We start from the raw sequence: 14,898 nt of genomic DNA on the forward strand, positions 1-14,898 counted from the left end.
CTCAAGTTAAACATTAAACTTGGAATTATGTTCACGACTGAGTCTTTGCTTATACATTCACCGGGTATAACCAAGGTTGCTCTTACTTTTTATTTTTGTTTTGTTTTTGCAGTTAGGTTTAGGGTGAGAATAAAAATACAGGATCAACAGATAATAAAACAATCAGAGCAACAAAATGAGTCTTTTTTTTATTTAATAAAAATTTAATTTTTGAACCTCCTACGATAAAAATGATATTAAAGCCAAAGAAGAAGAATGGCTGAATAAACAGGAAGTAGAACCAGGTAAAGTCCTGTTCAAGAAGGGGATTGTGGACCAGCTATAACAGAAGCTAAGTGATTTTTAGTCTACTTACTACATACATACTATTAGCAATGTTCTTATGCTAGGAAAGGCTAAGTACCATGTGTACGTGTATACACGTTTGCGACAATCTGTATGTCCTTGTATTGTTTTTCCTACAACTGTAAGTAACTTGTATATGCTACATTCTTGTTTAGTAAAAGCACATTAAATACAAGATAAACATTAACCAACCCATGGTACCAGGAAAAAAAAAAGTAAAAAAAGAAAAAAAGTAAAAAAAAAAAAGAAAAATTAAACAATTTGTCAGAAGTCCTGTTCAAGAAGGGGATTGTAGACCAGCTACAACAGAAGCTAAGTGATTTTTAGTCTGCCCTTACTGCATACATACTATTGGCAATGTTCTTATACTAGGAAAGGCTAATTACCGTGTGTGTGTGGGGGGGGGGTTGGGGGGTCAATTGGGTACCACATCCGTACGTAACACTGCAACACCACAAAACAACTTTTGAAATGGACTTTGATACCAAAGAGAGACCTAATGGTAAAATACCATAACTTTTATGGATATCAATATATAAATAACATTGCCCCTCCCCCCCCCCAAAAAAAAAAAATCACACACTAGTGTAACATGTTTGTTCACAAATATTTCCATTATTCCTGGAAAGCCTAGCTTCTTTAACAGACTAGACCAGGGGTAGGCAACCTGCAGCTCTCCAGCTGTTGCAAGTCATAGCTGTAACTGTCAGTTTTGTAATGTTGCAATGCCTCATGGGAAATGTAGTTCCACAACAGCTAGAGAGCCGCAGGTTGCCTACCCCTGGACTAGACATACATTATAGTTTTCAGTAACAGGTATTATATCAGAGTGCATGATTCTCCATAACATAGCCAGTGAAAAGCCATCTTTCCATTTTGGCATCGACGCGTTTCGCAGACTTGAGCCTGCTTCTTTAGGATGGACTGGTACCACACTAGATATGATACAACAATAAACAAATGATTGCAAAGCAATTACAGAAAAATATTTTAAAGGATCACGGATATTTTTCAGCAGTGCAAATACAGACATGGTTACATGTCAAAATGTATAAATGGAAAGTCCTACTTTAATATAGCCAATGCGAAGATGGCCTTTCATTTATACAGATCGACACGTAACCACGTATGCATTTACACTGCTGAGATATATCGATGATTTTTAAATATATTTTTGCGTTTTAGCTTGTAATCATTTTTTATTGAGGTATTGCATATAGAGTGATACCAGTCCATCCTGAAGAAGCAGACTCAAGTCTGTGAAACGCGTTGATGTATATACAGAAGTCTTTTCACTGGCTATGTTATGGAGAAACATGGCCATTTGTGAACTAGACCAAAGACTTCAACTTGATCATACACTCATATCATACACTCTGATATGATACCTAGTACTGAATATATATATATATATATATATATATATATATATATATATATATATATATATATATATATATATATATATGTAGGCCAGTAATCTCCAAACTGCAGCCTGTGGGCCAAATGTGGCCCTTCTCTTGCCTTTATTTGGCCCTGGGGGGGCCTTTCCACTGATATGAGGCACTATTCCTCACCCTGGCACCATTGCTAAGGCACCATTCCATCCACTGACACCAAGGATAGAGTACCATTCTTCCCACTGACACCAACAATGGAGCACTATTCCTCCCACTGACACCAATAATGAGGCACTATTCCTCCCACTGACACCAACAATGGAGCACTATTCCTCCCACTGACACCAATGATGGGACACTATGCCTCCCACTGACACCAACAATGGAGCACTATTCCTCCCACTGACACCTTTGATGGGGCACTATGCCTCCCACTGACACCTTTGATGGGGCACTATGCCTCCCACTGACACCAATGATGAGGCACTATTCCTCACGCTGACACCAATGATGGGGCATGATTCCTCCCACTGACACCAATGATGGGGCACTATTCCTCCCACTGACATCAATAATGGGGCACTATTCCTCCCACTGACACCAACAATGGAGCACTATTCCTCCCACTGACACCAACAATGGAGCACTATTCCTCCCACTGACAGCAATGATGGAGCAATAATTCTCCCACTGACACCAACTATGGAGAACTATTCCTCCCACTGACACCAACTATGGAGAACTATTCCTCCCACTGACACCAACAATGGAGCACTATTCCTCCCACTGACACAAATGATGGAGCAATAATTCTCCCACTGACACCAACTATGGAGAACTATTCCTCCCACTGACACCAACTATGGAGAACTATTCCTCCCACTGACACCAATGATGGGGCACATTTCTTCTTACTGACACCAATGATGGGGCACTATTCCTCTCACTGATATAAACGACTAGACACTATTCCTCCACATGCTGGGTACAGGCACTATGTAATATTTAATCCCACTGACGACCAAACCAGAGACATTGCAAATTCCCACTGACGTTGGGGCATTTTCTACTCCCACTGGCCACAGTCCGGCCCACCTAAAGTCAGAAGGCCCTTTGTTTAGAAAGTTTGGAGACCCCTGATATAGTCTCCTAGGCTTTCCATGGGGAATAGAAATGTTTATATTTGCCAGCAGACATATTACACCAATACGTGATTATTTTTAGGGCCATTCAGTTCCATGGTTTTTAACCCCTTCATGCCGGCGCCTCCCGGCCCTTTAAGGGTTTCAGAAGTAGGGAGTCAGGGCGGGGTTTAGGATCATGTGACCACCGTGACGCGTCGTTACGGCAGTCACATGATCGGGAAAGGTCCCGATCGAAAGAGATCAGGACCTTTCCGTCAGTACCGGACATGTGTGCTGAGCGCATGCTCTCAGCACATATGTCCTTTTTTAGTAGAACGCAAATGTGCGGCCGCTCGGCGTCTAGGCCCAGACGCTGGGTGGCCACACTTTTGCGTTTGGCCGGCGTGAAGAGGTTAAATATATATCAATAGACATTATGGAATTTTACCATTAAGTCTCTATTTGGTACCAGTAAAGTCAGTTTCAAAAGTTCTTTTGTGGTGAGGAAGTAGAGCCAAGCGCAAAAGAGCAACCATTTTGAAATGGTCTTCAATAGAAGATGTTGCACAACACAAGAACTGCACAATACTGAGCGGTGACGAAACAGCCGAGAGTCCAGAAGGGTAGAGATTGGGCCTCTGCTGGTCAGACTTCAAAATGGTCAAGTAGGCACCTGCTAGAAGACTGGTTGACACGCTACGAACACTCAACTCTTCGATGGTTTCTGATATTTATTCTCAAATTTAATATAAAACAAGTTGTTCATGTCATATAAAAAGATGGTTCCATTAAAAAACCAAAAACAACAAAATGTAAAAAACAAAAAGGATGAAAAATGAATCAAAGAAACAAAACCAAAGTAATTAAAGAACGAATGCATTTATTCTTTTTTACAAATCAAATGCCATCGGATTGAACACAATTTGTCGTATGTTTCATACATACATGACAACAATTTTCAGACACATGGATAGGAAAAAAAAAAAAAAGTTCACGTCATGTGAAAAAAAAGCATGTGACTTAAGATCCTACTCAATTGCCCGCCCCAAAAAATAAAATGGAGAGCAGAGGAAAAAAATCCATTTGGGAAGAGTCTGAAATAGAAGAAAAACACAAAGATAGACATGGAGCAAAGGTGGTTTGTGTGCAACGAGCAACATGGGTTATGGAACATGCAGATTTCAAAAAGAGCGCCGAACAGATTAACGTGCAACTCACAGAGGTCAACACAATGAAGCGATGCATACAGATGGCGAGGTTCCTAGGCTTGAGAAAGTGTGCTTATGCTTTTAAATTTCCTACAACTTTTCGGAACCGATTAATATGGATTATCAATTTAGAAATTAAGTTGAACAAACACCCAAATCTACCACATATCATAGGTTCTTGAAGCATGGCCATTGGTCAAGTGGACCCAAGACTTCGGGGCTGCACTTGACTGCCATGGAATGCTTTTAAATTTCCTACAACTTTTTGGAACCAGTTAATATGGATTATCAATTTATGAATTAAGTTGAACAAACACCCGAATCTACCACATATCATAGGTTCTTGAAGCCTGGCCATTGGTCAAGTGGACCAAAGACTTTGGGGCTGCATTTGACCGCCATGGAATGCTTTTAATTTCCTACAACTTTTTGAAACCGATTAATATGGATTATCAATTTATAAATTAAGTTGAACAAACACCCGAATCTACCACATATCATAGGTTCTTCAAGCATGGCCATTGGTCAAGTGGACCAAAGACTTCGGGGCTGCACTTGACCACCATGGGATGCTTTTAAATTTCCTACAACTTTTCGGAACCGATTAAAAAGGATTTTGAATTTAGAAATTAAGTTGAACAGACATCCAAAACTACCACATATCATAGGTTCTTCAAGCATTGCCATTGGTCAAGTGGACCAAAGACTTCGGGGCCACACTTGACCGCCATGGGATGCTTTTACATTTCCTACAACTTTTTGGATCCGATTAATAGGGGTTATCAATTTTTAAAATTAAATTGAACAAACATCCGAATCTACCACATATCATAGGTTCTTCAATCATGGCCATTGGTCAAGTGGACCAAAGACTTCAGGGCTGCACTTGACCGCCATGGGATGCTTTTAACTTCCCACAACTTTTTGGAACCAATTAATATGGATTATCAGTTTATAAAGTAAGTTGAACAAACACCCAAATCTACCACAAATCAAAGGTTCTTCAAACATGGCCATTGGTCAAGTGGACCCAAGACTTCAGCATTGTACTTGATTGCCATGGAATAAAGAACAGTATATTCCCACCACCAGACAAAGGTCTCCAATGCGAGGAGTTGCGATGCAACTTTGGCCATTATGGTAAATTATTGGGGCATGCTCATTAGAATCAATCATTTGAGTGTCTGTGCCTTCTTCCCACTTGACTTTAGTTTGATTGGTTTAGCTATAACAGCTAAAAAAAAAAAGCTTCAAAAGTGGATTTTGTTACTACGCCATTTTTATTTCCATAGCAAGGATAAAACTGTAAAGGCTACAAAGGACTTACAGAAAAATACTTTGTCTGAAAGACTTAGAATTGGTGGCATAAGCTAAACAAATTGATAAGTCAAGTCCGATGATGGAGAGCAGCCAGTCTCAGCCAGGGATCCATGCTACCCTACGCTTCCTCTAGAGGTTGCTAGGGGTTCCTTGAGCGGTGACTAATTTACCTTTCATCTTATGGGGCCTACATAGTTTGGGGTCCAACACTATGTGACTGAGCCAGCAGCATGACACCAATGATCTTGTTTAGCTGTCTGTAAAGGTAGCATTCTGATCACCACTGTAAAGGGGGCAGGCTTGCTACTGCCCACCAATGGAAGGAGAATTTTCTGCATTGACCATGAATGTAAGGGGCAATTTTCCCACTGGCCCTGATTGAATATTTTTAGCTGGGATTCCCCAAAACCTGATAAATATTTGAAGGGTTCCTCTGTAAAGGTGGCAATCTAACCACCACTGCAAGGAGAGCACACTTGCTACTGGCTACCAATGTAAAAGGGCATTTTTCCTACCGACTATCAACATAAGGGGCATTTTTCCTACTATCAACATAAGGGGCATTTTTCCTACTATCAACAGAAGGGGCATTTTTCCTACTGACTATCAACATATGGGGCATTTTTCCCACTGGTCCATTTCCTCAAAACCTGATAATTATTTAAAGGGTTCCTCTGTAAAGATGGCCTTCTTGTCACCACTGTAAAGGGGGCAGGCTTGCTATTGGCCACCAATGGGAGCGGAATTTTCTGCATTGACCATGAATGTAAGGGGCAATTTTCCCACTGGCCCTGATTGAATATTTTTAGCTGGGATTCCCCAAAACCTGATAAATATTTGAAGGGTTACTCTGTAAAGGTGGCAATCTAACCACCACTGCAAGGGGAACACAATTGCTACTGGCTACCAATGTAAAAGGGCATTTTTCCTACTATCAACATAAGGGTCATTTTTCCTACTGACTATCAACATAAAGGGCATTTTTCCTACTGACTATCAACATATGGGGCATTTTTCCTACTGACTATCAACATATGGGGCATTTTTCCTACTGACTATCAACATATGGGGCATTTTTCCTACTGACTATCAACATATGGGGCATTTTTCCCACTGGCCCACTTCCTCAAGACCTGATAATTATTTAAACTGTTCCTCTGTAAAGATGGCCTTCTTGTCACCACTGTAAAGAGGGCATGCTTGCTATTGGCCACCAATGTAAGGGGCATTTTACCCACTGACTCAGATTGAATAATTGTAGCTAGGATAGGGGATCATGGGACCTCTGTGTCCTTGCTCACATTCAAACCACACCCAAAAAAGCCTATGAAAGGTACCAGGGGCATCTCATGGGGCCCCCTACTGACCCCGGGCCCTCGGGCAGCGCCCGAGTGCCTGAATGGTCAGTCCGTCCCTGGTTAGGACATTTCAAATGATCCTGATGGTAGACAATAAAAATGGTCAAATTAATTAAATTACTAGAAATGATTAACACAAACCTCAAATAAACGGTTGGGTTGTTTAATCCTTCCAAAAAAAAAAATAGAAAAATATTTAAAAAAATATCTTTTATGTTTCTAAAAATGGAGAAAATGGAGAAAAAAATGGAAAATGGAGAAAAAAAAAATGGAGAAAAAAAAATTCCTTGAATTCCTTATGGTATTGTGAAATCATGGCCACCATCCAAGTAGACCTTCTATCTGATATTCTACGACACTCCTTGAACCCTTTGGATACACAACAGCCTGTTTCTTGCCCAGTTAACCAATAAAACGTATCATTTCAACTCCAAAGACGGCTCAATGCTTCTCAGATAGAGACCTATAAATATTACCGCCCCCCTCCCTTTTTTTTTTTTTTTCTTCTTTTTCTTTTTTATTTATTTATTTTTTACACGTTTTTCACACATCGTAAGCAACATCATTAGTAGCAACAAGGCACAGGCATGAATTACTGATTACGGGACACACACACCGTCTATTGGAATGATGTTATTGGCCTATGAAGTGAGAGGTGAGTAGTTGGGATTATAGACCAGACGGACACAGATCGCTCCATAACAGTTAAAACACACAGCACAGGATGCAAAACGCGTTAGCTTGGAACAATTTTTTTTTTTTTTTTTTTAAATGTGGTTAAAAATATTATTGCAGTATTAGTTACACACTTTTGGAAGACGGTAAGCAAGAAAATCACCTTACGGTAGCAAAAACGTCAGCCAACTAGTGGGCGTAGAACTGGAATGTGAGAAGGAACTAAAACGCGAAGAAAAAGAAGACAGAAAGAGGAGGTTGAGAAAAAAAAAGGAGGAAAACAGCTGGAGAAAAAGGATGAATGTTTTTTTTTTTTTCAAAAGTCAGAATCATTCCGAGAGATCAGATCCACGCTCAAACAGATTTTTTCAATGCAGAAAATAAAAAAAATGGTTTCCAATTAGGTTAGGAAAAAAAAAAATCGTGGATTTAATTTGAAAAATTTTCACTGACTTAATTTCCACTCCGCTGAAATTGTGAAACCTCTGACATGTCCATCGAGAATTCATTTCTGTTGTCTTTTGAGTTTATAAAATTAATATAAATTTATAAAAAAAATTATAATTGAAATATTTGAAATGCAGAGGGCGCCCTCTGTAGGCACATGGAAGTGGACTTTTTTTTGGGCAATTTGGCGGTTACAGGCGTACCTCGGTTTACGAATTTAATGCGTTCTCCGGGACGTTTCGTATTGCGAAAAGAAATTTGTAAACTGAAACGGCGGTTTCCCATAGGAATGCACAGAAAAGCAATTAATTCGTCCCGGAGGTCAGAAAAAAGTAAAAAAAAAGTCTGATCTGTTCAAAAGTCTTTATAAAGTGCACTTTAACCACTTCCCGCCCCTGGACTGCCACCGTCTGGCAGTCCATATATATAGAGCGGCCAGACGGTGGCAGTCCAGGGGCGGGATGCCATTCATAAATGGCGCCATTATGGACTGTGCGCGCTCCCTGGGTGTCTACGTGATCCGGTGTCTCTGGTGATTAGCATGGATCCTGAAGAAACAGAATGAGCGAAACGCGTCAATCCAGAACGCCGTCTATTTTTCACAACATCCATTTAACCCCTTCCTGTCTGGCCGTTGTATATAAACGGCCGGACGGTGGCAGTGCAGGGGCCGGTGGCCGTTTATAAAGGTCCTCCCCACTCCCTACTTGTGTGCGCTCCCTGGGAGCGCGCAGTACCGTGATCCTGTGCCCGCTGTGTCCTCCGAACACAGTAGAACACCGATCGTCATACGGGACCTCTGTGTGAGGTCCCGATCATGTGATCACTGATTGGCCAATCAGTGATCACATGCAGAGTAGTAAGCAAGATGTCACTTCTGACATCACTGCTTACTACGTGTGAAATCTGTGAATGATCTCAGAGGTCACATGGTACAGGGCCATTCACAACAGCCTCGTACCATGTGAGAAGCTGTGACCAATCACAGCTCAAACAGTATTTCTCAATGGCTGCAAGAATGCAGCCAGAGAGAAGGAGAAATGATTGCTTTTATAGCCTTTATGGGTGTAAAGGCAATCAGTGTAAAAAAAAAAAAAAAAAAAAAAAATCATCACACCCCACAAGTAGTACACTGTCACCATGGTGACGCAGTACTGCTAGGGTGACAGTATGTAGGAAAAAACCCCATAAATAATGATATAAAAAAAAAAAGAAAAGAAAAATGTAAAAAAATTATAATTTTTGGGTATAAACTAATTTGGCTTATTTTTTTTTTACTAAAAAGATAACTGAATACATTTTGGCCAAGATTTATGATGAAATACTATTTGTTTGCAAAATTTTATAAGAAAAACACTTTTTTTTTTCAAAAATTTTGGACAGTTTCATTTTTATAGCAAAAAAAAATTAAAATCCCAGCGGTGAATAAATACCACCAAAATAAAGCTTTATCTGTCTCAAAAAAATGCTAAAAAATTCATATGGGTACAGTGTTGCATGACCGCGCAATTGTCATTCAAAGTGTGATAACACTGAAAGCTGAAAATTGGCCTGGACTGGAAGGGGGTGGAAGTGTCCGGACTGGAAGTGGTTAAAGGCATAAATACTGTACAGAGACATGATTAAAAAAAATTTGTAAATGAAAAAAAATTGAAAACCAATTAATCCGTTCGTATTGCGAAAAAAATTCGTAAACTGAGCCATTATTTTCAATGGATTTTCATTACGTTAGCCGAGGCATTCGTAAACCGAGGTGCGCCTGAATATGTGAGTAATTATGCAGCAATAGGCACAGCAGGTCAGAACAGAACCAGCAATGATGAAATATAAAAAATATACTCAGCTCATTTTTTTGGTCATTTTTTAAAAATATTTTTGTATAACTGCCCAATGTTAGGCATATGTTTTGGTCAAATCACAATTTGTTTTAATTTTCAAAAATTAACTTCTGTCGTATTTTTAAATTTTAAAAATTATAATTTAAATATTTGAAATGCAGAGGGCGCCCTTTATAGGCACATGGAAGTGGAAATTTTCTGGCAATTTGGCAGTTATAGGTGACTGAGTAATTATGCAGCAATAGGCACAGCAGGTCAGAACAGAACCAGCAATGATGAAATGTAAAAATATACTCAGCTCATTTTTTGGTCATTTTTTAAAAATATTTTTGGATAACTGCCCAAGGTTTGGCATATCTTTTGGTCAAATCGCAATTTGTTTTAATTTTCAAAAATTAATTTCTGTTGTATTTTAAAATTAAAAAAATATAATTTAAATATTTTGAAATGCACAGGTCGCTCTTTATAGGCACATGGAAGTGGACTATTTTTTTTTTTTTGGCAATTTGGCAGTTATATATCAAAGTTACATTTTTCATAAAAATAAAAAATACCCATCTGCTGAAAATCTCATAGCATTAAACAAGGTTAAGTAGTTACAATGAAAACACAAAATTCTGAACAGGGATGAGCAACATGTGACCACAATATTGAAGCTCATGTCCCAACATACCATTTCTTTAAAGTAGAACGATAGGCAAAACTTTTTTTTTTTTTTTTCTTTTATTACCCTGGAAAAATTTTTTTTTTTTGACATTTGTGTCCCATTGGGGAAATTTACCTTCACTTTCTGTCTCATGGCCAAAACAGGAAGTGAAAGAATTTCTGCAAATTAAAGGAATTCCTTGAGGACCCCCCAGGTCACCAGAACTAGTTTGAAGACTTTCGAATTTCCACTCTATTATTTGGGGATTTTTTCACTTTTCGATGATAATGGTAAAAAGGACAAACCGAGAGATCAAATCTCCGTTACAGGGGCACAGACAGCAATAAAAACTGCTAATCCATCTCCATTTTATCCAAAACTAAAAAAAAAAAATAAAAAAATAAAAAAATTTTGCCTTTAGTTATACTTAAAAGGTTGCATTTTGTCCTAAAACCTCAAAATTAAAAGGAAGCTCAAAAACAATTCTCATATTTTGTTTTCTGTACGATTTAAACATGTTAACATTATTTTTTTTTTTCTTTAATTTTGTGCGAGTCTTGAGAAAATTATTTTTATGCCCCCTTTTCAAATTGTGTGAAATATGAACTCAAACATTTCAAATTAACTGAACATCACCCATAAAAAAAATATTAAAAAGTACAAATTCAAAGCAATTAAACAATCGCTAGTTAGCAAAAATTACAAAAAGTACTAAAATATATCAAATTAGTGTTAAAAAAAGAAAAAAAAAAGTGGCATTGCAGCCTCACTTATATGTGAGTGAGTAATTATGCAGCAATAGGCACAGCAGGTCAGAACAGAACCAGCAATGATGAAATGTAAAAATATATTTGGCTAATTTTTTAGTCATTTTTTTAAAATTTTTTTGGATAACTGTCCAATGTTAGGCATATATTTTGGTCAAATTGCAGTTTGTTGTAGTTTTCAAGATGCATCAGTTATTTTTTTGTCTTAAAGGAGAATTTTTGGAGACACCTCTAGCTATGTATTCTTGGATATGCCCACAAGTAACTAATAAACAGTTTTGCGTCTCAACATTTATAAATTATTTTTTTGTTTTCTTGTTCAGAATGATATTTTTCCTTCATTTTTCCTAATGATTAATTGAGATTGTTAAAAATATTCTTAGTTCAGAAAAAATTACTCGGAAATTTTTTTACAGTCTCAAAAAGTACTCTGGAGACAACTCTAGCTATGAATTCTCGGGTATGTCAACAAGTAACTAGTTAACAGTTTTGCGTCTCAACATTTATAAATATTTTTTCATTTTCTTGTTCACAATTATATTTTTCCTTCATTTTTCCTAATGATTGAGATTGTTAAAAATATTCTTAGCTCAGGAAAAATTATCCAGAGTTTATTTATATATTTTTAGTTTTTTATTGATCAGAATAATATATTTCCTTCATTCAGAATTATATTTTTCATTTCCTATGAATTTTTATTTACATCTTTTCAAAATACTCTGGAGACAACTCTAGCTATGTATTCTCGGGTATGTCAACAAGTAACGAGTTACATTTTTGCGTCTCAACATTTATATATTATTTTTTTGTTTTCTTGTTCAGAATTATATTTTTCCTTCATTTTTCCTAATGATTGAGATTGTTAAAAATATTCTTAGTTCAGGAAAAATTACTTGGAAATTTTTTAGAACCTCAAACCTCAAAAAATACTCTGGTGACAACTCTAGCTATGTATTCTCGGGTATGTCACCAAGTAACTAGTTGACAGTTTTGCGTCTCAACATTTATAAATTATTTTTTTGTTTTCTTGTTCAGAATTATATTTTTCCTTCATTTTTCCTAATGATTAATTAAGATTGTTAAACATATTCTTAGTTCAGGATAAATTACTTGGAAATTTTTTAGAACCTCAAAAAATAATCTGGAGACACCTCTAGTTATGTATTCTCGGGTATGTCAACAAGTAACTAGTTAACAGTTCACGTGACTTATCCAAAGTTTATTTATATATTTTTAATTTTATTGTTCAGAATATTATATTTCCTTCATCCAGAATTATATTTTTCCTTTCCTAGGAATTTTTTTTACATCTTTTCAAAATATTCTGGAGACAACTCTAGCTATGTATTCTGGGGTATGTCAACAAGTAACTAGTTAACAGTTTTGCGTCTCAACATTTATATATTTTTATTTATTTTTTTTGTTTTCTTGTTCAGATTATATTTTTTCCTTTCCTTCCTTTTTCCTAATCATTAATTGCGATTGTTAATATATTCTTAGTTCAGGAAAAATTACTTGGAAATTTTTTAGAACTTCAAAAAATACTCTGGAGACTACTCTAGTTATGTATTCTAGGGTATGTCAACAAGTAACTAGTTGACAGCTTTGCGTCTCAACATTTATATAATTTTTTTAGTTTTCTTGTTCAGAATTATATTTTTCCTAATGATTTATTGAGATTGTTAAAAATATTCTTAGTTCAGGAAAAATTACTTGGAAATTTTTTAGAACCTCAAAAAATACTCTGAAGACAACTCTAGCTAGGTATTCTCGGGTATGTCAACAAGTAACTAGTTAACAGTTTTGCGTCTCAACATTTATATATTATTTTTTTTGTTTTCTTCTTCAGAATTATATTTTTCCTAATGATTAATTGAGATTGTTAAAAATATTCTTGGTTCAGGAAAAATTACTGGGAAATTTTTTAGAACCTCAAAAAATACTATGGAGACAACTAGTTAGTTGTTGACATATCCGAGAATACATAACTAGAGTTAACAGTTTTGCATCTCAACATTTATATATTTTTTTTTGTTTTCTTGTTCAGAATGATATTTTTCCTTCATTTTTCCTAATGATCAATTTAGATTGTTAAAAATTTTCTTAGTTCGGGAAAAATTACTTGGAAATTTTTTAGAACCTCAAAAAATACTCTGGAGACAACTCTAGCTATGTATTCTTGGGTATGTCAACAAGTAACTAGTTAACAGTTTTGCGTCTCAACATTTATATATTATTTTTATGTTTTTTTGTTCAGAATCATATTTTTCCTTCATTATTCCTAATGATTGTGATTGTTAAAAATATTCTTAGTTCAGGAAAAATTATCCAGAGTTTATTTATATATTTTTTTAGTTTTTTATTGTTCAGAATAATATATTTCCTTCATTCAGAATTATATTTTTCCTTTCCTATGAAATTTATTTTACATCTCTTCAAAATACTTTGGAGACAACTCTAGCTATATATTCTCGGGTATGTCAACAAGTAACTAGTTACATTTTTGCGTCTCAACATTTATATATTATTTTTTTGTTTTCTTGTTCAGAATTATATTTTTCCTAATGATTAATTGCGATTGTTAAAAATATTCTTAGTTCAAGAAAAATTACTTGGAAATTTTTTAGAACCTCAAAAAATACTCTGGAGACAACTCTAGCTAGGTATTCTCGGGTATGTCAACAAGTAACTAGTTAACAGTTTTGCGTCTCAACATTTATATATTATTTTTATGTTTTTTTGTTCAGAATTATATTTTTCATTCATTATTCCTAATGATTAATTGAGATTGTTAAAAATATTCTTAGTTCAGGAAAAATTATCCAGAGTTTATTTATATATTTTTAGTTTTTTATTGATCAGAATAATATATTTCCTTCATTCAGAATTATATTTTTCCTTTCCTATGAAATTTTTTTTACACCTTTTCAAAATACTCTTGGATATTCTTGGATATGCCAACAAGTAACTAATAAACAGTTTTGCGTCTCAACATTTATAAATTATTTTTTTGTTTTCTTGTTCAGAATTATATTTTTCCTTCATGTTTCCTAATGATTAATTAAGATTGTTAAACATATTCTTAGTTCAGGATAAATTACTTGGAAATTTTTTAGAACCTCAAAAAATACACCTTTTCAAAATACTCTGGAGACAACTCTAGCTATGTATTCTGGGGTATGTCAACAAGTGACTAGTTGGCAGTTTTGCGTCTCAACATTTATATATTATTTTTTGTTTTCTTGTTCAGAATTATATTTTTCCTTCATTATTCCTAATAATTGAGTTTGTTAAAAATATTCTTAGTTCAGGAAAAAAAATCTTGGAAATTTTTTAGAACCTCAAAAAATACTCTGGAGATAACTCTAGCTATGTATTCTCGGGTATGTCAACAAGTAACTAGTTAACAGCCCACATGATTTATCCAGAGTTTTATATACCTACATTTTTTTTTCATTTTGTTGTTTGGAATTTTATTTTTCCTTTATTATTCCTAATGATTATTGATATTGCTAAATTATTCTTAGTTCAGAAAAAAAATTATTGTGAACTTTTAGAACCTCCAAAAAATACTTGCAGAACTTAAATATGCTAAATATTTATTTTTGTGAATTCTGGTCCTCTGGTATTAGGAAATGTTTAGGTCATATTTTAAAAATAAAAATTTGTCATGTGCAATGCAAATGATATGGCAAATGAAAAAGCATGTCAAAACTGCACCTGTCGTTAAAATAAAAATTTTATGGGGAGGAATTTAAAGTAAGCCTTGG

At 35.5% G+C, this 14,898-nt stretch overlaps 1 protein-coding gene across 2 annotated transcripts in view; it reads right to left on the reverse strand.

The window, feature by feature from the left end:
- The window catches only part of LOC149432866 (F-actin-monooxygenase mical2-like), a 252,130-nt gene that overhangs the window by 93,708 nt on the left and 143,524 nt on the right, over nt 1-14,898 (reverse strand). The gene's annotated exons all lie outside the window — the stretch shown is intronic.

This window comes from Staurois parvus, unplaced genomic scaffold (genome assembly GCF_062004578.1).
Source record: "Staurois parvus isolate SC_StPar_1 unplaced genomic scaffold, SC_StPar_1.0 ptg002073l, whole genome shotgun sequence".
Classification (NCBI taxonomy): Eukaryota; Metazoa; Chordata; class Amphibia; order Anura; family Ranidae; genus Staurois; species Staurois parvus.